The sequence below is a fragment of the Hordeum vulgare genome, chromosome 7H (genome assembly GCF_904849725.1).
Source record: "Hordeum vulgare subsp. vulgare chromosome 7H, MorexV3_pseudomolecules_assembly, whole genome shotgun sequence".
Classification (NCBI taxonomy): Eukaryota; Viridiplantae; Streptophyta; class Magnoliopsida; order Poales; family Poaceae; genus Hordeum; species Hordeum vulgare.
In genome coordinates, this window is record NC_058524.1 from 190073094 (window position 1) to 190098536 (window position 25443).

The 25443-nt window shown below is 43.7% G+C and overlaps 1 non-coding gene across 1 annotated transcript; it reads left to right on the top strand.

Moving 5' to 3' along the window:
• The first annotated feature begins 22931 nt into the window (after nucleotides 1-22931).
• LOC123414444 lies at nucleotides 22932-23070 on the top strand. Its single transcript, XR_006614412.1, has one exon. It is a non-coding gene; the product is annotated as a small nucleolar RNA Z247 (small nucleolar RNA).
• The last annotated feature ends 2373 nt before the right edge of the window (nucleotides 23071-25443 follow it).

Here is a 25443-nt window from a genome sequence, read left to right on the forward strand (position 1 = left end):
AGAGCAAGAGTGGACAGAGATCATCCGTTGAACCAAATCTATGGAGATATAGAAAACAGGAGACTTACTCGCTCTAAATGTCGTTTACCTAATTTTTGTGAGAATTATTCTTTCATCTCTATCATTGAACCATTGAAGGTTGAAGAAGACCTTCAAGACCCGGATTGGGTGAATTCCATGCATGAAGAGCTACACAAGTTTGAGAGAGATGAAGTGTGTACACTTGTTGAAAATCCTGAAGGTGAGCAGAACATCATTGGTACAAGATTGGTGTTTTGGAACAATGAAGATGAAGATGGACAAGTTGTACGCAACAAGACATGTCTCGTAGAGCAAGGATACACACAAGTCAAAGGTATGGACTACGGTGAGACTTATGCACCTTCGCTAGACTTGAAGCCATTCGTATTCTTCTAGCATATGCCAATCACCATGATATTACTCTTTACCAAATGGACATCAATGGTGCCTTTCTCAATGGATAAATTGAGGAGGAAGTTTATGTTAAACAACCTCCCGGTTTTGTGAACCCAAAGAAACCTAATCATGTTTACAAACTTCGAAATGCTTTATATGGTCTTAAACAAGCCCCTAGAGCTTGGTAATTATGAATGACGAAGTTTCTCATTCAAAATGGTTTTTAGATTGGTAACATTGATGCAACCTTATTCACTAAAAGAGATAATGGCAAACTGTTTGTATGTCAAATCTATGTGGATGATATTATCTTTGGTTCTACTAACCCATATTTTAGTGAAAAGTTTGGAAAGTTGATGTCACAGAAGTATGAGATGTCTATGATGTGTGAGCTGAAATTCTTCCTTGGATTGCAAATCAAACAATCGAGAGAAGGTACGTTTATCTCTCAAACCAAGCACACCAAGGACTTAATCAAGAAGTTCAACACGCAAGAATGCAAAGGTATGAGAACACCCATGCCAACTAGTGGACATCTTGACCTCACTAAGAAGGACAAACCCGTTGATCAAAAGGTTTATCGATCAATAATTAGTTCATTGCTATATCTATGTGCCTCTTGTCCTTACATCATGTTGAGTGTTCGCATGTGTGTCCGATACCAAGCGGCACCTAAAGCGTGTCATCTATTGGTTGTGAAAAGGATAGTGAGATACCTCACACATACACCAAACTATGGCATATGGATCCCAAGGGATCCTCTTTTAATCATTTTGGCTATTCCGACTCATACTATGTCGGAGACAAGGTTGACAGAAAATCCACCTCGGGTACATGACAATTTTTTGGGAGATCCCTCATGTCTTGGTCATCCAAGAAACAAAACTCGGTATCCTTATCAACTGCCGAAGCTGAATACATTGTTGCTGGATCATGTTGTGCACCATTAATCTGGATGACTCAAACTCTGAAGGATTATGTCATTCATGTTAGAAAAGTACCATTGTTATGTGACAATGAAAGTGCTATTAAGATTGAATATAATCATCTGCAACATTCTCAGACAAAGCATATTCAAGTGCGACATCATTTCATTCGTGATCATGTTGGTAAAGGAGATATAGATCTCAAGAATGTTTGTACCGACAAACAATTAGCTGATATCTTTACCAAACCACTGGATGAGAAAGTGTTTTGACATTTGAGGAGTGAGTTGAACATCATTGATTCTTCAAACTTGAGTTAGACTCACTCGGATGCATGCAAGGGCATGAGCCTGACTCACCATTCCTTGATGCCATTGATTTGACTATCTTATGTCTTGGAAAACTATGCTCCCTTGTATTGCATCTAATCTTTTGTGGGTACTTGGAAGAAATACACGTCACAATATTGCAATCAACTCACATCAAAAGCAATCAAAATATCCTTGACAATCGGTTGATATCAAAATACACTCATGTCACTTGGATATATTATGTTCGTCCTTGCATGACTAACCATTGTAGGTGAAAATTGAACCAAAACAACATGGATAGCTCCCAACTCAAGATGATCTTCATCAACCTTGAGCATCCACAACAAGTCCACGTACACGCCACATCATCAACATCATTCGAAGGTATGCACTCATATTCTTGATAAGGATTTACACTAACTCATGAGGTAAAGCAACTCAAGTGATATGAAGACATAAAAAGCTAAATCGAAAAATGGTAACCCCATTTCGCGCATAACAATGAGTATGACCTATGATCAAGCAATCTTGCTTGACTCCTCAAGTCAAATACACTAATATAGGTGACCTAGTCACCGCCCCACATCTAGATGGAGTTTCTAGTAAGGTTCACATTTGTCATTGCATACTTTCTTGGAACCATTCAACTCTCATCTACATGTATGTACATTTCCAAACAAATGTATTTTGTTTTCTCTTCTTTTCTATATCAATTGGTATATTTTACAATTCCTCTTTTATTCAAAGAATTTTTTTTGTTCATTTTTCAGTTAAGGAGTTGTTTTTGTTGGCAACTCGGTTTCACTGATCAGGGAAACTCGGACCAACCGATTTCTCCCTAAGGCCAAATTCTCATTCTCGGTTCAACCGAACTACTTTGCCTCAGTGACTCCGATATTTTCGTTGCCCTTGTCATTCTTCTAATTTCTGGCCATTTGCTTTAGGAGGAGAAATATTATCAATGATCCCATGTTGCATTGCCCTATATGTTTTTACTGAACATTTTATGAAACAAATTCTGTGATCCCATATACTATAGGTGGAGAAAACTTCTCTAGGGGGATAAAACCTCTGTGATCCCATATACTATAAGAGGGAGAATTATCCAGGATCCCTACCATAGGGGGAGAAAGTTCAAGGAACTCTAATTCATATTTAAGGGGGATAACTTTCAATAAACCCTTCGTACTATCAAGGGGGGACGCAAAATTCAGGGAACCCTAATTATAGAGAGAAGCATCTAGGATACCTTTCTCTCAATGAACCCTTACCATCTGACCTTTTTGGGAATTAATGCCAAAGGGGGAGAAACATCCTAGCTTCCAATGAACCTATTTATAGGGGAGATATATCACCAATAAGCTTACTTAAAGAGGGATAAATATCTCTAAGGGGAGATATCTGTTCCTAAAGGAAGGTCTACCTAAGGGGAGATCTACCGATGGGGAGATGTATCAAAGCTTACATATTAAAGGGGAGAGAGAGAGAGAGATAAAATTGTGTCCAATTCATTGCTTTACTATCTTTTGATTGAACTTGTCCTGACCTACCTACTCCCAATATCTACATGCTATGATTCAGGGGGAGAGGTAATCCTACATATCCATCATCAAATATATCTGAAATATGTCTTCAATATCTTTTTACTTTTGAAGCTCTTTGCATCTTTTCAACGCAGTACCCGTGTGCTTCCTAACATTTGTTTGCCCAAGTGTACTCCTACTGCTAAGATGCTCAAGATCCTCAAGTTAAGTATATGCATCATATCCCTGTTCATGACGATCTCTTATTTCTTGCACACATTTTTTGCAAGAGGGAATCTTGAACATGGAAGCTCTTCAGTCACATATGTTCAATGCATATAGACAAGGTCTATATGACTTCTCCTGTCCTTCTACTATGTGTGTGCCCATGCATTCCAAAGCAACTATCCTTTAAAGAGGGGTTGCACATGTTTAGGGGGAGCTTGTACTAGTCATATATCTTTCAAAGATATCATATTGTAGTGTTTATCTTTGTTTCAAGCTTTGATTGTATGTTGTCATCAATTACCAAAAAGGGGGAGATTGAAAGCACATATGCTCCCTTGGTGATTTTGAAAATTCATGAGAACATACATTGTCTCTTGGACTAACACTTTTACCTAGATATTTCAAACTAGTCCATGGAGATGCTGTGACTAAGGCTTATGTGGAGATGCCCCTTGATGCAAGAAAGGAATAGGATTGGCTCAAGATTCAAGCTAGAAGACTCTTCATTTTGTATTTGTGAGAAATCACATTTGAGTCCATACGAAATCCAATACTATTAAAAGGGGTGAGGTAGTAAAATGAATTGATTGCTCAAAGTACTCAAAGTTAGCCACCAAAATACTCAGTCATTTTTCCCACATAATCATTCTGTCAAATTACACATACTCAAATTTGGTGTCACCAACTTCCACATTTCGGACCCACCAAGCTTGTCTTTGGTGTTTATACAGCTAAGCGGATGCAGTTACATTTATCTATTTCCTTGTTATCTTGTTGCAAATTTTGGTTTCCTTTTACCTTGTTCAAAGGGGCTTAGCGTATCCCAGTTCATGTTCGGATTAACCGAAGTGTGTCCGTGAAATATGTAATTTTTATAAGCACCTAGGGGCTTTGTAAAGCCGATAATAATAGAGTTTCTACATTATTTCTATATATTGCATCGTATGCACTAAATTTGACTTCAGATTTTGCCAAGCTAGGTTGCCTAGATCTTGTGTTTATCCTCTATGTTCCCGACGTTTGGATAAATGATAAAGGGAGCACATGTGTGATTGTTACGACCGGGTAATCCGGACACGTACCTCAGACGGGTGAAGGCGAAAGCTAGGGTTCTTAAATGAAAAAATTGGTCTGGTGAAGGAAAGTAAATAACAATGATTCGGTGGCCAACACCAAGGCTTAACATCCCCGAACACACATTTGATCCATATAAAAGGATGCTCACAGATCCCGAGAAAGGAACCTATAAAGAAACTATTTTATTGGGAAGGTGTTTCTTGCTAACGTGAAAAGTAATATAACACTACTCCATGATAATGGTCTATCTCATAGCACCAATTTGCCGGATTGCCTAGTTCCCCGAACTATTTACTAATTTTACAGGAAAACAATACGGAACACTTCCGTATGATTATCTGGGAAGATCGAAGCGGATGGTCGGTTAAGATAGCATTTATACTTCGGATGGAGAATTACAAAAAATTAGTCGCATCGAATCATGTGTTAGGTTGCTGATCTAAGTTATCTATTATTACATCTAGACGGGAATCTTGCTTGGACAAACGTGCGGCGGGAATCACTTGGTCATAAACCAAGTGAAGTGGCACCTCTTTACCGTCGGGCCGAGCCGACCCGACTCATGCCAGTTCTTCAGGATTGAGCCTTGTAAACCTTTTCTTCACCATCGCCCATGCTTCCGAGCACCCACTTGGCTGGCCAAAGTCTTCGACAACTCAAATTGGCTCCAAGCCCCTTTAAGGAGCATGGCCAGTTCTGGTATCCTTTTCAGAAGTGTCTCGGCCAACCACAAGGCACTTAGCATGCTTCTCATTGCCTTGTGGCAATGCTCATAGCTGAGGGACAAAACTTTTAAAAGATCGCCACTAAACGAGGTGGCTTCTTCTTTAGGATGGTAGGTCAAGAGTGTTGGTCCAAAGGAATGGGATTGTTGATCAGATTTCAAAATTCTAGTCAATTTATTCAAATAGTTAGGATGTTACTTACCCAATAGTCCACCTTTCAGTTTCTGGTTTTCATTTGTTGATTGTCCCAGTTAAGACTTTAAAATTTCCATATGGTTTATATATTCTTGCTTTTCTGCCTCAACCTTCTTATTCTTGTTTACACTTCGGAATAAGGATGTGAAGTTGGCCCCATTTTGAGATTCGGCATATCTTTGCGATTCTTTGACCGTTTCCAGATCTTTTTGCAATTGGCCTATAGATTTAGCTGCTACAAAATATTCTTTCATTTTAAAACAAGGGATAATAGGACAACTATGCATATGAGGTCAACACAAAATCTCTTACCATGTGCTTGTTTGGTGAAACTTTTCACTTGTTCTACCTCGGCTTTCCAGCTTTGAGTTGTGATTGATAAGACCCGATCTCGTGGGATAGTTCTTTGTTTTTGTCCCTCGTAGCCGGCAAAGTGTGTCGACGGGTAGGTTTAGACCCTCGGATCGGTCATGCTGCCCAATTGCGGATCGGGGGCTGGTAGCTGGGAATTTATACGCGAAAACAGCAAAAATCTGAATACATACCTTAAGGCTTGCTCACATACGGGTGGCTACTCCTTCGAGACCTGCTCGGGCAGCTCTCAGGTGCGCGTCAATCGAACACAAGGCATTAAACTCTTGTTCGGTAAAATCTGGATGGCGCATGGATTCTTTCCTTCAATGATGGTTCATTACACTCTCCACTTCAGAGTTTTGAATTGAAACATCATCATACTCCTCGGCGGCTTGACCTGTAGGGGGGATTTCCGCATTTTCCACCATTGTCGAAGGGGGTAGCTGTTTTCGGGTCCCATCGAATATAGAGACAGGTGTAAATACCTGTCATTTATTGGAAAAAAACAATGCTTATTCTTTAAATAATACCTCTTGGGAGCAGAGGGAGTGGTAGGAGTAGTCCCTATGGGAGCCCCGCATTTGGAAGGCTGACTAGTATTCGGCATAAAATCAGCAGACCCTGTGACAATGGGTGTTCGGCGCATGGAGTGACAGCCTGTTATCACACGAGGGGCCATTGGTACAGCCGAACGACCTTTTCGCAAAGGCGCTTTCTTATTTTTCTCCTTGTTCGATGAAGGAGGTATCCTTGGATAATCAGTGATAAGGGTGACCTCGGTGTTGTTTATAATCTTCTGATAAAAGAACACGTGTGCAAAAGTTATTGACATTTCCAGATGATCGTGGAATTCGGGGTCGTCGTGCTTGGCATAATTCTTTGGTTGAGGAAAAGGGCAGCTGATCTTTTCTACCACACGCCTCCAATCCCGTTTGAAGAGCAAAATCTCAAGAACTTAGTCAACCTAGAGACAACGTGGGATCCGTATTAAGGGAACTGAACTGAACTAACCCATTCGATAGGCTTATGGTTCGAATAACCATCCTTGGTGTTCCGATTGGTAAAGCTTTCCTTCTCACCCTTATAAGATCGACTAGCACAACAACTAATGCCATCTGATCGTCCGCACCCTCCTGCTACTTCTCAAACAACAGCGCCGAAAATTGACACGTTGACGGAGACTGGGCTTGCGTTGGTTTTTCCCTTGAAGAGGAAAGGGTGATGCAGCACAGGAGCAGTAAGTATTTCCCTCAGTTTGAGAACCAAGGTATCGATCCAGAAGGAGGGTCTCCTCAAGTCCAGAGTACCTGCGCAAACACAAACAAGCTTGCACCCAACGCTTCAAAGGGGTTGTCAATCCCTTCAAGATTGTTTGCAAAGTGAGAACTCAAAGCGGAAAGTGCAATGAAGTAAAAAGTGTAAGGCTGAAAATATGGTGTGGGGTAGACCCTGGGGGCATAGTGTTCACTAGAGGCTTCTCTCAAAATAGAAAATATCATGGTGGGTGAACAAATTACTGTCTAGCAATTGATAGAACCATGCAAAGTCATGACGATATCTAAGGCAATGATCATACATATAGGCATCACGTTCGAGACAAGTACACCGATACTTTCTGCATCTACTACTATTACTCCACACATCGACCGCTATCCAGCATGCATCTAGTGTATTGAGTTCATGACGAATAGAGTAACGCCTTAAGCAAGATGACATGATGTAGAGGGATAATCTCAAACCAATGATGGAAACCCCATCTTTTTACCCTTTATGGCAACAACATGATGCGTGCCTCGCTAACCCTTCTCTCACTGGGTGAGGTCACCGCACGGTATGAACCCAAAACTAAGCACTTCTCCCATTACAAGAAGCATAGATCTAGTTGGCCAGACAAAACCCACAACTCGAAGAGAATTACAAGGATATGAAATCATGCATAAGAGAGATCAGAAGAAACTAAAATAAGATTCATAGATAATCTGATCATAAATCCACAATTCATGGGATCTCGACATACACACCGCAAAAGAAGATTACATCGGATAGATCTCCATGAAGATCATGGAGAACTTTGTATTGAAGATCCAAGAGAGAGAAGAAACCATCTAGCTACTAGCTATGGACCCGAAGGTCTATGGTGAACTACTCACGCATCATCGGAGAGGTCATGGTGTTGATGAAGAAGCCCTCCGTATCCGAATCTCCCCTCCGGAAGGGCACCAGAACATGCCCTAGATGGGATCTTGCGGAGACAGAAGCTTGCGGCGGCGGAAAAGTACTTTCGATGATCTCCTGATTTTTTGGGATTTTTAGGGAATTTATAGGCGCAACCCCTCGGGCAGAGGGCGCCCAGGGGGCCCACAAGCCTGTGGGCCGCGGCCTCCCCCTGGCTGCAGGGTGGGGGCTTGTGGGGCCCCTGAGGCTCCCCTACCTTAGCTCTCAAGCTTCCCGATCTTCTTCCATTCTAGAAAAAATCTTTTCGGGGATTCTCTTCCGTTTGGAATCCGTTTCAAAATCTCCTCTAAAAGGGGTCAAAAACATGGAAAAACAGGAACTCGCACTTGGCACTGAGTTAATAAGTTAGTCCCAAAAAATATATAAAAGGCATGCATAACATCCAAGGTTTGACAAGATAATAGCATGAAACCATCAAAAATTATAGATATGTTAGAGACATATCAAGCATCCCCAAGCTTAACTCCTGCTCGTCCTCGAGTTAGGAAGTGATAAAGAATGAACTTTTGATGTGGAATGCTACCTAGCATAGTTGTCCTTTGCACCTTCTTTCACGTGACATGAATGTTCCGATCCGTAAGATTCAAAACAATAGTTTGCTATTGACATGAAAACAATAATACTTCAAGCAAACTAGCAAGGTAATCATGAACTTTCAAAATAACAAGGCCAAAGAAAGCTATCCCTACAAAATCATATAGTCTGGCTATGCTCCATCATCCTCACACAACTAATGTAAATCGTGCACAACCCCAGTTTTGGCCAAGTAATTGTTTTCACACTCTTACTTTCTCAAACTTTTTATAACTATCACGCAATACATGAGCGCGAGCCATGGATATAGCACTATAGGTGGAATACAGTGTGGTGGTGGTTGTGAGACAAAAAGGAGGAGATGGTCACATTGACTCGGCATATCAAAGGGTTATGGAGATGCCCATTAATAGATATCAATGTGAATTAGTAGGGATTGCCATACAAGAGATGCACTAGAGCTATAAGTATGTGAAAGCTCAAAAGGAGAACTAGTGGTTGTGCATCCAACTTGCTTGCTCACGAAGACCTAGGGAAATTTTGAGGAAGCCCGTCATTGGAATATACAAGCCAAGTTATATAATGAATATTCCCACTAGCATATGGTAGTGAAAAAGCAAGAATCTCTCAATCATGAAGAACATGGTGCTATCATGAAGCACAAGTGTGGAAAAAGATAGTAGCATTGTCCCTTCTCTCTTTTTCTCTCTTTTCTTTTTTCATTTGAGCTCTTAGGCCTCTTTTTTCTCTTTTTTTTGGGCTCTTTGGCCTCTTTTTTTTATTTCCTCACATGGGACAATGCTCTAATAATGATGATCATCACACTTTTATTTACTCACAGCTCAAAAATCACAATGATGACTCCATAGGAAATGCCTTCGGCAGTGTACCGGGATGTGCAACAATCTAGCATGGCGTATGACGTTGAAACATCTCGCTAGCTATCTTACGATCATGCAATGGAAATATGAGAGTGACGGCACAAGTCACGAGATGGAACAGTGGGAGTTGCATGGCAATATATCTCGGAATGGCTATCAAAATGCCATAGTAGGTAGGTATGGTGGCTGTTTTGAGGAAGGAATTTGGTGAGTTTGTGCACCGACGAGAATTGCGCGGCACTAAAGAGGCTAGCAATGGTGGAAGGTGAAAGTGCATCTATACCATGGACTCGCATTAGTCCTGAAGAACTCACATACTTGTTGCGAAAGTTTTTATTAATAATCGAAACAAAGTGCTAAACGCATACTCCGAGGGGATGGGTTGGTAGGTGTAAACCATCGCTCGATCCCGACCTCAACACAAAGGATGACAATCAATAGATCAATCATGCTCCGACTTCCTTACATAGCGGTTCACCATACATGCATGCTACGGGAATCACTAACTTCAACACAGGTATTTCTAGATTCACCACACCCTACTAACATAGCTCTTAATATTACCGAATCCACGTCTCAAAACTAATTGAGAGGAATCAAAACTTCTCTTTCTATTCAATGCACATGAAGATGGAGGTTTTTGCATCCTATTTGGGTATCTATCACCTTTGGGACTACTTTCATAGCGTAAGCCAACTACCAAATCACGCACCGCCGTGCTCTAAAGATATAAGTGAAGCACTGGAGCAAAAGTATCTAGCTCAAAAGATATAAGTGAAGCACTATGAGCATTCTAGCAAAATCATGATCAGTGCATGTCTCTCTCTCTCTCAAAAACGTGTGCTGCAAGGACGATTGTGACACAACACAAAGAAAAGACTCCTAAGATACAAGACGCTCCAAGCAAAACACATATCATGTGCTGAATAAAAATATGGCTCCAAGTAATGTTACCGATGGATTGAAGACGAAAGAGGGGATGCCTTCCCGGGGCATCCCCAAGCTTAGGCTGTTTGTTGTCCTTGAATTTGGCTTGGGATGCCTTGGGAATCCCCAAGCTTGATCTCTTTACACTCCTTATCTCATCGTCCATGAGAACATCACCCAAAACTTGAAAACTTCACAACACAAAACTTAAACTGAAACTCGTGATAACATTAGCACAAGAAAACAAACTACCACTTCTTTTGGTACTGTAGCAAACTTGAATTCTATCTATATTGATGTTGGGCTACTGTATTCTCACTTTTCCATGGCTAGTACCCCCCGATACTAACCATAGTTTCATCAAAACAAGCAACCAACTCAACAAAAACAGAATCTGTCAAAAACAGACCAGTCTGTAGCAATCTGTATACTTCATATACTTCTGGTACCTCAAAACATCTGAACAATTACGACGGCCTGGGCAAAAATCATATCTACCATCAGCAAAAAGAATCAACTCAAAAGCTCTTTCTGAATAAAATGAAAAATCATCTCGTGAGCGAAAAGTTTCTGTCTTTTTCCAGCAGGATTAAACAACCATTACCAAGACTAGTCATAAAGGTTTTGCTTGGCTCAAACACAAAAAGAAACACAAAAACACAATCACAACTGAATTATGAAAGTGTGGACGCAACAAAACAGAAAGAAAAAGATAAATTCATTGGGTTGCCTCCCAACAAGAGCTATTGTTTAACGCCCTTAGCTAGGCATAAAAGCGATAGAATCATGTATCGTCATCTTTGGTGCTCAAACCATAAGTGGCCCTCATCATGGATTCATAAGGCAATCTTATTTTCTTTCTAGGAAAGTGTTCCATGCCCTTCCTTAAAGGAAATTTAAATCTAATATTCCCTTCCTTCATATCGATGATAGCGCTGATAGTCCTTAGGAAAGGTCTACCAAGAATAATAGGGCATGTAGGATTGCAATCAATGTCAAGCACAATGAAATCCACGGGTACATAGTTCCTATTTGCAATAATAAGAACATCATTGATCCTTCCCATGGGTTTCTTGACAGTAGAATCATCAAGATGCAAATTAAGAGAATGATGTCCCACAAGCGTATGGGATCGCAACAGTTTTCGAGGGTAGAGTATTCAACCCAAATTTATTGATTCGCTCACAAGGGGAAGCTAAATAATATTCTCAAGTATTAGCAGCTGAGTTCTCAATTCAACCACACTTGAAAGATTAGTGTCTGCAAGCAAAGTATCAGTAGCAAGGTAGTACGATAGCAACGGCACCAGAAAAAGCTTTGGCAATCCCCGGCAACGGCGCCAGAAAAAGCCTTGTTGACGGGATGTTAGCGCCAACAAAGTCTTGCAACAAGTAACATCGGAGTAGCAAGGAACAGTAATAGCAGCAGCAGCAAAGTAACAAGTAATAGCAGTAGCGACAGCAACAGCAAACTGGCCCAATCCCTCTTGTAGCAAGGGACAAGCCTAGGCAAAGTAACGTAGCGAGGACCGGTAGTAAAAGTCTCGTAGGCAGTGGATCGGTGATGGATGAGTATGACGGATGTGATTCATCATGTAACAGCTATAACACGGAGAGATATGTGGCTAGCTCCCGTTCATCAATCTAATGTAGGCATGTATTCCGTATGTAGTCATACGTGCTTAGGGAAAAGAACTTGCATGACATCTATTGTCCATCCCTCCCGTGGCAGCGGGGTCCTAATGGAAACTACAGGATATTAAGGTTCTCCTTTTAATAAAGAACCGGACCAACGCATTAACACGCGGTGAATACATGAACTCCTCATACTATGGTCATCTCCGGGAGTGGTTCCGGCTATTGTCACTCCAGGGTTGCCGGGTCATAACGCATAGTAGGTGACTACAACTTGCAAGATAGGATCTAAAACACACATATATTGGCGACAACATAATAGGTTCAGATCAGAAATCATGGCACTCGGGACCTAGTGATAAGCACTAAGCATAGCCAAGTAGTAGCAACATCAATCTAGAACATAGTGCATACTAGGGATCAATCCCCGTCAAGAACTAACTCGATTACATGATAGACCTCATCCAACTCATCACCGTCCAGCAAGCCTACGATGAGATTACTCATGAACGATGAAGAGCATCATGGAATTGTCGATAGAGAAAGGTTGATGATGACGATGGCGACGATTTCCCCTCTCCGGAGCCTGAAACGGACTCCAGATTTGCCCTCCAGATGAAGAACAGGATGTGGCGGCGCCTCCGTATCGTAAAACGCAATGAAACCTTCTCTCTGATTTTTTCCAGGCGAAACGGAAGATATAGAACTGAGATTGGGGGTGGTGGTGCCACGTGGGCCACACAAGCCCTCATGGCGCGGCCATAGGGGGTGGTCATGGCCCAGGGGCTTGTGGCCCACTCGCACGCCCCCTCACGTGGATCTTTGCGCAGGTATTTTTCTTTTATTACAGAAAAAATCTCTGTAAATTTTCAGGACGTTCCGAGAACTTTCATTTCTGCACAAAAACAACACCATGACAATTATGCTGAAAACAGCATCAGTCCGGGTTAGTTACATTCAAATCATGCAAATTAGAGTCCAAAACAAGGGCAAAAGAGTTCGGAAAAGTAGATACGACGGAGACGTATCAGAGAACACTCTTCAATCTCATTAAAACCCAAAACATCACATAAAGACTTTGGAATCGCAGAAACACTAGCACCCAAATCACACAAAGCATTGCATTCATAGTTTTTGATTTTGATTTTGATGGTAGGTTCCCACTCATCATGAAGCTTTCTAGGGATAGAGACTTCCAACTCAAGTTTCTCTTCAAGAGATTTTATCATAGCTTCGACGATATGATCGGTAAAGGCTTTGTTTTGGCTATAAGCGTGTGGAGAGTTTAACATGGATTGCATCAAAGAAATGCATTCAATCAAGGAGCAACTATCATAATTGAATTCCTTGAAATCCACGGTAGTAATTTCATTACTACTCAAAGTTTTAACATCTTCTACTCCAGTTTTAATGCTTTTAGCATCAAGATAGATGGACTCCGAACCATTGGGGCACTTTTCAACCAAAGTGAATTCATATCCAGCCCCATAATCATTAGGTTTGACACAAGAAAACAAAGATTCAATGGGAGTCACACCAAGCGCTTTAAGATCTTCGTGATTCTCATCACGAGAACACGCCTTTTTAAGCCATTCATGTCTAGCACGAATTTGGGCGGTTCTTTCTTGGCTCTCAATCGTGGAAACATGCATAGCTTTCAATGTTTCATCCATGTTGATTTTAGGAGGAGCACATCTAACTTCCAAAGCATCAACATCACTAGACATTCTATCAATGCTCTTAACCAAATCATCAATTTTGAGTAGCTTTTCCTCTATGGACGCATTGAAAATCTTTTGAGAGTTGATGAACTCTTTGATATTACTCTCTACATCAGAGGGTAATCTATTGTAATTTCCATGAGTATTGTTGTAGGAGTTGCCAAAGTTATTAGAGGAGTTACTAGGAAATGGCCTAGGAACATAGTTTCCTCTAAAAGCATTGTTGTTGCCAAAGTTATTCCTACCAACAAAATTAACGTCCAAGCTAGCGTTGCTACTCTCAATCAAAGAAGACAAGGGCATATCATTAGGATCCAAAGGAGCACTTCTACTAGCAACCAAATTCATTAACTCATCCATCTTAGCACTCAACGAGTTAATTTCTTCTATAGCATGTACCTTCTTACTGGTAGGTGACCTTTTAGTGTGCCATTGAGACTAGTTTGTCATGATGTTGTCTAAGAGCTTTGTGGCTTCCCCTAACATGATTTCCATGAACGTTCCACCTGAGGCGGAGTCCAAGATATTTCTAGAAGCAAAATTCAAGCCAGCGTAAAAGATTTGAATAATCATCCAAAGACTCAAGCCATGAGCGGGACAATTTCTAATCATTAATTTCGTTTTCTCCCAAGATTGTGCAACATGTTCATGATCAAGTTGCTTGAAATTCATGATATCATTACGGAGAGAGATGATCTTAGCCGGCGGAAAATACTTGGATATATAAGCATCTTTGCACTTATCCCAAGAATCGATACTATTTTTGGGCAAAGAAGAGAACCAAGTTTTTGCACGATCTCGCAACGAGAAAGGAAAAAAGCTTCAATTTAATCACATATTTTTTCTTTTGCATATCGCAAAGCTCAAGGAAGGTATTGATATGGGATGCGGCATCTTCACTAGGAAGGCCAGAGAATTGCTCTTTCATAACAAGATTCAGCAAATCGGCATTGATTTCGTATGACTCCGTACTAGTGGCGGGAACAATCAGAGTACTAACAAAATCATTATTATTAGTATTCAAGAAGTCACAAAGTTTGGTGTTTTCGTTCATGGTGACTTCAGCAAGCAAGCAAGCACACAAGCAAACAAAGAGCAGGCGAGAAAAAGGGCGAACGAAAAGGCGAACGAAAAAGGCAAACGAAAAAGGCAAATTCGTGAAGTGGGGGAGAGGAAAACGAGAGGCAACTGGCAAACAAAGTAAATGCAAGAGATGAGTTTTCGAAACCTACTTGGATGAGTCCTTGACTTGATCTTCCTCCCCGGGAACGGCGCCAGAAATCCTTCTTGCTACTTCTCAAACAACAGCGCCAGAAATTGACACGTTGACGGAGACTGGGCTTGCCTTGGTTTTTCCCTTGAAGAGGAAAGGGTGAGGTAGCACAGGAGCAGTAAGTATTTCCCTCAGTTTGAGAACCAAGGTATCGATCCAGAAGGAGGGTCTCGTCAAGTCCAGAGTACCTGCGCAAACACAAACAAGCTTGCACCCAATGCTTCAAAGGGGTTGTCAATCCTTTCAAGATTGTTTGCAAAGTGAGAACTGAAAGCGGAAAGTGCAACAAAGTAAAAAGTGTAAGGCTGAAAATATGGTGTGGAGTAGACCCTGGGGGCCATAGTGTTCACTAGAGGCTTCTCTCAAAATAGCAAATATCAGGTGGGTGAACAAATTACTGTCGAGCAATTGATAGAACCGCGCAAAGTCATGACGATATCTAAGGCAATGATCATACATATAGGCATCACGTCTGAGACAAGTAGACCGATACTTTCTGCATCTACTACTATTACTCCACACATCAACCGCTATCCAGCATGCATCTAGTGTATTGAGTTCATGACGAACAGAGTAACACCTTAAGCAAGATGACATGATGTAGAGGGATAATCTCAAACCAATGTTGAAAACCCCATCTTTTTACCCTTGATGGCAACAACACGATGCGTGCCTCGCTACCGCTTCTGTCACTCGGTGAGGTCACCGCATGGTATGAACCCAAAACCAAGCACTTCTGCCATTGAAAGAATCATAGATCTAGTTGGCCAGACAAAACCCACAACTCGAAGAGAATTCCAAGGATATGAAATCATGCATAAGAGAGATCAGAAGAAACTCAAATAAGATTCATAGATAATCTGATCATAAATCCACAATTCATCGGATCTCGACAAACACACCGCAAAAGAATATTACATCGGATAGATCTCCATGAAGATCATGGAGAACTTTGTATTGAAGATCCAAGAGAGAGAAGAAGCCATCTAGTTACTAGCTATGGACCCGTAGGTCTATGGTGAACTACTCACGCATCATCGGAGAGGTCATGGTGTTGATGAAGAAGCCCCCCGTATTCGAATCTCCCCTCCGGCAGGGCACCAGAACGTGCCCCAGATGGGATCTTGCGGAGACAGAAGCTTGCGGCGGCGGAAAAGTACTTTCGATGATCTCCTGATTTTTTTTGGATTTTTAGGGAATTTATAGGCGCAACCCCTAGGGCAGAGGGCGCCCAGGGGGCCCGCAAGCCTGTAGGCCGCGACCTCCCCCGCTGGCCGCGGGTTGGGGGCTTGTGGGACCCCTGAGGCTCCCCTGCCTTGGCTCTCAAACTTCCCGATCTTCATCCGTTCCAGAAAAAATCTTTTCGGGGATTTTCTTCCGTTTGGACTCCGTTTCAAAATCTCCTCTGAAAGGGGTCAAAAACATGGAAAAAACAGGAACTGGCACTTGGCACTGAGTTAATAATTGAGTCCCAAAAAATATATAAAAGGCATGCATAACATCCAAAGTTTGACAAGATAATAGCATGAAACCATCAAAAATTATAGAGACGTTAGAGACGTATCACCTCCCGCTTGTATTGAGTGGTGTTGTTTGCACCATTGAATAGCCAGAGAGGATGGAATCTCTATTGGAGAGGCCGGACGCATCGCCTTATGGCTTCCATCATAACATCAATTATGGTAACATGGAAGTGTGTCAGCAACTTTACCTTGGCGACGAGCTGCCTCATATCTGAGTCATCTTCTTTATACTCGCTTGTTGGGCGCCAATTAAATCGCTTCTTAGTCGGAGCGGTTGAGAATTCGGGTAGACCCCGTCGAACGGGATCAAACAAAGGTACATCCTCTATATAAAACCATCCGGAGGTCCACTCTTTGGGAGCTTCCTTCGGGGTACCTACCGGATACCCGACCCCCGTTATGCGCCATACTTCGGCTCCCCCAACTTCATAAATAGTCCCATCTTCTGTTCAAGGGACAAGGCAGAAAAACTTCTTCCACAATTCAAAACGGTATTCACAACCTAAGAACATCTCGCAAAGAGTGATGAATCCCGCAATATGGAGCATAGATCCAGGGGTGAGATGGTTAAGTTGGATTCCATAGTATTCCAACAGGCCCAGCAGAAAGGGGTGAATAGGGAAGCCTAGACCTCGTAAGAAGTAGGGAACGAAGCATACCCTAATTTTTGTATTGGGTGTAGGAAACCTCTCTGCAAAGGCCTCGACTTTGGCGGAGGTTAACCCATGACGGGAGGGAGCCAGATCTGAGTCGGGGAAATACCCCTGCACCTCGAGCTTGCGCACATGAAGGCGCGAGACAAGTCAGCTCGCCCAATCTCCGGGGAGAGATCAATGAGTACGAGGGGAGGGGCCAGAGGCGGTCGCCTTGGCTTCGTGTCTCTCGTGTTCTTCTCGACGTGTTGGCAGGGATGGGGTGCATTGCTGGGGGCACATGTGTATTATATGGTGCGTGTATTCCTTTTCTTTATGGAAGGAACCGCCCGTTTTCCATTAGCGCACAAGAATTGAGGGGGTGTTTAACTTTATGAAAATAAAATATATACTCTTTGTGGACCCTGTGGCATTTCGTCAGTCGCGGATGAAGAAATAATACAGAAGAAGGGGTCAATCGAATATAATACGAAACTCTCCTTGCAAGTCGAAGAACGAAAAACCATGAAGTGGTGAACCTAAACTATGGTATTAGAGGCTAGTTCGGGGGCTACTAAGGGAGTCCGGGACTAGGGGGTCCTTGGGCCGCCTACCTGTCCATATGGGCCAGACTCTGTGGCCTGTTCGACCATTGACAGAAGTGTTGGATTCCAGATGGATTATTTTGAAGACTTGGTGTATAATCGAAGGAGATATAGGCATCGGCATATTCCTTCTCTGTTTTAACCGGTTTTGTGTGAACCTAACACCCCGAACGTCTATATAAGCCAGGGGGTCATAACTCGTAGGATAGATCAAACTCATTACGATTAGGGTTTAGACCACAAAATCGATCTCGCAGTAGATCAACTCTGTACTCTGTACTATTCCATCAATAGCAACAAGATCAGGACGTAGGGTTTTACCTCCATCAAGAGAGCCTGAACATGGGTAAAACACTTTCTTCATCATCTCTTGTTACCCATCGACCTTGGATCCACAGCTCGGACCCCCTACTCGAGCTAACAGAAGGAGCTCTGCCAACTCAAGCTTATTGTGGATGGTAAGCGATACTTACTGCAATGTGTCTTCGATGGTAACGGGTTCACATTACCCACACAAGTGTGCCATTGCCGAGGCGCTTTTGCGGATCTTCCGAGGAGTGTGGCGGATGCGGGAAGGCACTTTGCGTCCTGGGATGGGGATGTCGGGCTAAGGCTGTTCTAGTCATAGTTTCAAGCCCCCGAGCACGCTCTCCTCCTCACTGATCAGATGAAGCAGTTGATGGAGTTGCATTGGATGGCGGAGCCGGCCATGAAGGACCTGTGCATCAGGTTTTGGCCTTCAGAGCCACTACCGAGCAGCTACTTCAGCTTGGTGCAGAAGTTGTGTGACGCCGCGCCCCATATTGACATCTAGAAGCGCTATGTATGCATCGAGGGAGCTCATATCGACTTTGCAAATACCATGGTGCACTATCCGAGGATAAAGCCGACCGAGATGGCCACCGGACCCCTGCCTCCCAGGAAGGAGCATCGGCTTCCCGAGCAGTACTTCCCCATCATAAGGATGGTGCTCGAGTGATAGAGGCGCTATGCCCAAAAGATGTAATCTATGAGTGAGCATACTATCATGTATTTTTATTATAGTTAAACTCTTGTGCTTTATAATGTTGTTTCTATGCATGGTATATCATGCTTTGTTTTGTTTATTTTGACTCATGTGTGGCCGTTTTAAACTGAAAGTTACCAGTCGTCAGCTTCAACCCCCTTGTAGATGCTACAAGGGGTATTTCAACCTCCACACTTTGACCCTTAGCCGACGTCTCGGTACCAGAAGGCAGTAGTGTGTAAGGGAAACGAGGCAATTAGACTTTGTGGATTTTTTTTCTTTCTCTTTGCCATAGGAGCTTGACTGCGGGGACTAGTTACTAGCCCCCAGTGTTCTGTGATGTTCGGGTATGCCGAGGTTGAAACCATTATCACTTGGTTTGTATAAATACAAACCCTTCGTATAACATGGCGTAACCTCCATCGATTTTTAGTTTAACACTTGTCCTTGGATCGCAGACTGGTTCGCGTTTATTAAGACAGTCAGTTTTCAGCTTTCTCCACTGAGGTACTTAACCAGGTGAGCTAGAAGTACAATCGCACTGGTTCTCCCTTTACCCTTTTAGCCAAACATGCGGAATGTAAGAGGGTAAACAAAGGAGTCGGACAACCCAACTATTGACCCAAGACATAATTCGAAACCAATGCATATAACGCAATATCCAAGACGCCAAGCACATAGGGTAAAAAATAGTTTCGGAGTGATGCTTGGGGTGAGCTTTATGGTCGAGCCCCTGGTCGATTAGCCAACCCCATATGAGTAAAATATGTATCGAACTAGCTTGTCTCGGTGTCGAAGTGCGGGAAAAAACTATGCAACATAAATGACTCCCATGGGACCATAAAATTTGGTCTTTATTTCCAATGAACTCGTGACGTCTATCCATACAATCCAAACTGCCCAAGCAAATGTTACAAATACTTCATATTAAAAATAAACTTGCAGAGAAAAGAGTTACGTAGGGCATTTACGAGTGGTTTGACGTCCTTACGGTGCCCTGCTGCACATCTGCACCTTTGTTCTCCACTGGGGTGGCGGGCAGACCTCGTTGAAAGAGGGTCTTGAGAAGTTGTTGTAGTATGTTAGCTTCAAGCTGGGTAGGTCCTAGATGGTACCTACTATTGTTCGAAGATGTGATTAACCATAGCTCGGTTGAGGTGAATACTTGGTCCCTTTATAGTTTGTTCCCATAGCTACCCATGGTATTTTGAGCGTGAAATTGTGCTTCCGAGGAGCATACTTTGTGGATAGCGAGGCCATGTTGTGGGAAGCGTATCCCTATTTATGTTGAGTGTGGGAAGACTCTGGGAATGGAAATAGGGTTCGGGCTTGTGTGGTCACCTCTCGTGCCTTGACGGCGGACTAGGACTTCGGAGCCTCACTGCCGACCTAGACTTCGGCTGCCAGAGCCCTTGTGTGCTCCTCAGTTTGAATGAGCGCTGAGTGTTGCCATTGACAGTGATGACACCCTTGGGTCCCATCATCTTAAGCTTTAGATATGCGTAGTGGGGGATGTCATTAAATCGAGCGAACATTGTACGACCGAGAAGTGTGTGATAGCCACTTCAAAAAGGGACGATGTCGAAGATCTAGTCCTCGCCGCAGAAGTTGTCGGGCGAGCCAAACAGTGCTTCCAAAGTTATGGTGCCCGAGCAGCAGGCCTTAACGCGTGGGATTATTCCTTTAAAGGTGGTGTTGCTTGGGTTTGATCCTTGACGTATCGATACCCATTTTCCTCACCGCATCTGAGTAAATAAGATTGAGGCTACTGCCTTCGGCCATGAGGACTATAGTTACGTGGTACCCATCAACAATGGGGTCAAGTACCAGGGTCACCAACCCTCCATGACGAATATTGGTCGGGTGGTACATGTGGTCGAAGGTGATCGGGCATGCCAACCATAGGTTAAACTTCAGGGCTACGGGCTCTATGGCGTGAATGTCCCGAAGCGCACACTTCATCTCCTTCTTTGGAATGTGTATGACATAGATCATGTTTACAACTTTTACCTCGGGAGGGAATTGCTTCTGGCCTGCATTGTTCGACTTGCAAGGCTCGTCATCGTCCATGCTACAAGGTCTCTTGCCCCGTTCTTCGGCTGCGAGTTTTCCTGCTTATTTGATCACCCAATAGTTACGGTTGGTGTGGGTGGCGGGCTTGTCTTGGGTGTTGTAGATCTGGTAGGGCATATCCATGATTTTGTCCAGTGCAGTAGGTCCATCCCGATTTCCTTTAGAAGGTTTCTTCTATGGTCCGGATTTGAATTACTGAATCTGGCATTTACTCTCATGTCCTTTGCATTGCCGACATTGTGTTGATGCTTGTTCTTGTTGTGTCGTGGTTTCCCATTGCCATCCCAAACTTTAGAAGTGTCGGGGTCTCCGGGAGTGTTGTTGCAATGAGCTAACCAACTGTCCTCACCCGCACAAAAGCGGGTCATAAGTGAGGTGAGGGCCGACATTGTCCTCGACTTGTCATCGCCGAGCTGTCGAGCTAGCCACTCATCTCGCATATTGTTTCTGAAAGAGGCTATTGCCTCGGCATCCGAAGAGTCAAATATTTGGTTCTTCTTAGGCAAGAATCGGTTCCAAAAATTTCGAGCTGACTCGCCGGATCGTTGAACGATGTGGCTCAAGTCATCGACATCCGGGGGTCGGACATACGTGCCTTGAAAGTTTGCTCGGAAGACATCCTCGAGCTCTTCCCAGCTCCAAATGGAGTTCTCGCGGAGGTTGTTCAACCAATGGTGTCGGGGATATACCCTGCGGTGTAACCCGGTGTGATATATGACCCGGCTGGGACTGGCGACCCGATCGAGCTTGGAGACTCACTGGTGACCCAGCCGAGCTTGACGACTCACTGGTGACCCGGTAGATGGGTCATACGAATGACAAGACTGAAGGCCCAAGGCCCGGCGTTCTCCCCCGGCATAAGGCGACTCATAGAGAAGCTAGGAGGGCCAACTCACAAGAGAAGGCCCAAGAAGAGGAAAGACTCTCCCGAGAAGGAAACAAGACCCGGATTAGGATTCAAGAGAGACTAGTCCTAAACCTACTCCTAGTAGGACTCTACATGTAAACCTACCCCTTCCACCTATATAAGGAGGGGTAAGGCGCCCCAAGAGGGACAAGTTCAAGTCATTAAAGATAGACAGATTAGACACCCTCGAGATTAGAGGTAGCGATTTCGCACCCTTATAATCGAGATCATCACCTTCATCAATGAAACACAAGCATGACATAGGCTTTTACCTCCATCGGAGTGGCCAAACCTGGGTAAACTCACGTCTCTCGATCCCGACCAACCCCTCTCAAGCCGCCACATAGTTGCGATGGCCTCACACCTAAGTCCTGTCACGAGGACATATGACGTGAAAAAACCACGACAAATGTTGTGCTTGTTAGAATATATTGTATATGAGAGTAGTTCAAACTTCTATCTCTCTACCCTGTAGTGTTTATCTCTCTCTCTCTCTTTCTATCTGTGTAAACTGATCGTTAACCGATCTTCTCATCATCTTGTAAGCCAAGGCAATCCATATATAAATACCAATGATGCCCGAGCAAAGGGTTTAACGCTTCCATAATATTTCACGTGGTAACAGAGCCTCTTCCTCAATAGATTGAAAGAGATCGCATCTAGCTACCCTCCGCGGCCGAGAAGATGTCGAGGGCCGCCACAACTCCCAACACCATGGGTGCGCTCTCCACCACCTCATCATCCACCTTTGCCTCCTCCTCCATAACCACCACCACACCTCTTGGACCGCCGCTTCAAGAGAAGATCACGAGGGGAAACTTCCTGCTATGGAAGGCCATCGTGCTACCCCAAATCAAGGGTGCACAGATGGAGCACCACTTCGACGTAAAGAGCCCAACACCACCAGAGACTATCACCATCACCAAGGATGGGAAAGAAGAGCAAGTCACCAACTTCGCCCGATCCCTCTAGTATGCACAGCAGCAACAACTCCATGGGTATCTGATGGGGTCTCTTTCCCGCGATATCCTTGCCCAGGTGGTCATGCTCCATACGCCGGCCGATGTGTGGCGCGCCATCCACGCCATGTTGGCTGCTCAAAGTCAAGCTCAGGCGATCAATACTCGCATTGAGCTCACAAATCTGCAAAAAGGTACTATGACTATGGTTGAGTACCTTGGGAAAATTAAAACTCTTACAGATGAAGTTGCTTGTACCGGCATCGCCCTCTCCGATGTGGAGATCATGTCCAAGATCGTCGCCGGCCTCGACCTGGAATATAATCCAGTCGTGTCGGCGCTCGCGGCTCGGGTGGAGCCTGTCACGGTTCAGGATCTATACAGTCAGCTCCTGAGTTTTGATGCCCGCCTCACCCTCCTCCATGGCACCAATCTTCGCCAATCGTCCGCTAACTCTGCCTACCGCGGCCGTGGTCGTGGTCGTGGGCACCAACGCGGCGGCAGTCGTGACCATGGTGCCTCTCCAGGTGATGGAGGTCGCCCTACTGGCGGCGGCTACGGTGGATCCTCCGGCAACACCAGCGGTGGTGGTGGCTTCAACAACAACAAGAGCCGTCGTGCCCCTTCTTCTCATGGACGACCTCGCTGCCAACTGTGCAAGAAGCCCGACCATGAAGTGATGGACTAATGGCACCGCTACGATGACGACTACGTCCCTGATGTCCGCCATGTTGTTGTTGCCATGCGTGATCAAGGAGGCGATGGTGTTTGGTACGTTGATTCTGGTGCCACAGATCATGTAACCAGTGAACTTGAGCAACTTGCTCTCCGAGAGAAGTACCTCGGCAATGATAAAATTTCATACTGGAAGTGGTGGAGGTATGGCTATTTCTCACATTGATCAAGCTTTGATTAGCTCCCCTACTCTTAAATGTGATCTTATGCTCAAAGATGTCCTTCATGTCCCTCAAGCTCACAAAAAGCTTGCCTCTTTGTCTTGTTTAACCACTGATAATAATGTTTTCTTTGAAACTCACCCTCCTTACTTTTTCATAAAGGACCGGGTCACGAGGGAACTTGTTCATCATGGTAGATGCATCAGAGGACTCTACCCAATCACATCTGGAGCACTTAGACGCAAGAATCGTCAAGTCTATTCTTCCATCAAGCCATCTTTGGCACGGTGGCATCAACTTTCAGGACATCCTTCATCAGTTATTGTCAAACAAGTAGTCCATAAAGTCAACCTTCCATTGTCACATAGTTTTCTTAGTGAGTCTGTTTGTGAAGCTTGTCAATGTGCCAAGAGTTACCAAGTACCTTATCCTAAGTCAAGTAGTGTGTCTCATGCTCCTTTAGAGCTTATTTTTAGTGATGTATGGGGTCATGCCTGAGATTCCTTTGGAAGAAAGAAATACTATGTTATCTTCATTGATGATTACAACAAGTTCACCTCGACTTATTTGCTTAAGTATAAATCTGAAGTGTTCTATGTGTTTCAAGAGTTTCAAAAACTAGTTGAGAGACATATTAATAGGAAAATTCTATCGGTCCAAAGTGACTGGGGATGAGAATATGAAAAATTGAATTCTTTCTTCCGCAACATTGGCATTGCACATCATGTCTCCTGTGACCATGCGCATCAACAGAATGTCTCTGCTGAGCGCAAACATCATCACATTGTAGAGGTTGGCCTTTCTCTTTTAGCTCATGCTTCCATGCCTCTCAAATATTGGGATGAAGATTTTATTACTGCCACATATCTTATTAATCGTCTCCCGAGTAAAGTTATTGGCAATACTACTCCCTTAGAGCGTCTTTATCATCAGAAACCAGACTATGCATCTCTCAAAAATTTTGGGTGTGCTTGTTATCCCAACTTATGTCCATACAATTCTCATAAGCTTGAATTTCGGTCCACTCAGTGTGCTTTCCTTGGATATAGTAACCTTCACAAGGGTTACAAATGTCTAGACATTGCAACCGGAAGCATCTATATTTCTCGAGATGTTGTTTGTGATGAAACTCTCTATCCATTTGCCAAGCTTCATCCCAATGCAAGAGCCCTCCTTCATGCTGAAATTGCCCTTCTTCCGAACTATGTTCCTCTTTCTGATCACGGGGGCGAGCTAAAAAACTTGATCATATGGGAAATTCCAATAACCTTGTTGATACATGTGCAGCTTCGGGTCATTTCATGTGTGCACAACCAGACCCTGACAGGCGGTTCCAGGCTGAACCTGCTGATGGCATGAGATCGGAAGCAGATCAGCACATCAGCCCCCATGGTTCCAGCAGCTCAAGGACGTCCAACCAACGAACAATGACTGAGCCCACCGCAGTTGCTATGTCTAAAGGAGATGCAGCGAATGCGAGACAGGTTCAGTCGACTGGACCGCTGGATAGTTCTGTGCAACAGTCTGCTGACAGTTAGGAATCATCTTCTGCAACACTCTCTGAAGAACCTGCAGTTCCTGAAGATCATGAAGATTCTGCAGCCTCTGAAGATGTTCTTCAGCAAGACGTTCCTATGGTTCCAATTCAAGTTCTCCCTCGAAGGCATACCATATCTCAATGAGGTGTTGTCAAGGAAAAGAAATACATTGCTGGCACAATAAGGTATGATAAAACCAAGCGTGCTTTTCTTACCACTCCTTGTGAACCGAGTAATTTGCATGATGCTCTCGCTAAAAAAGACTGGAAAACGGCTATGGACAGTGAATATAATGCACTCATGACAAACAAAACCTGGCATTTAGTACCACCTACACATGGCA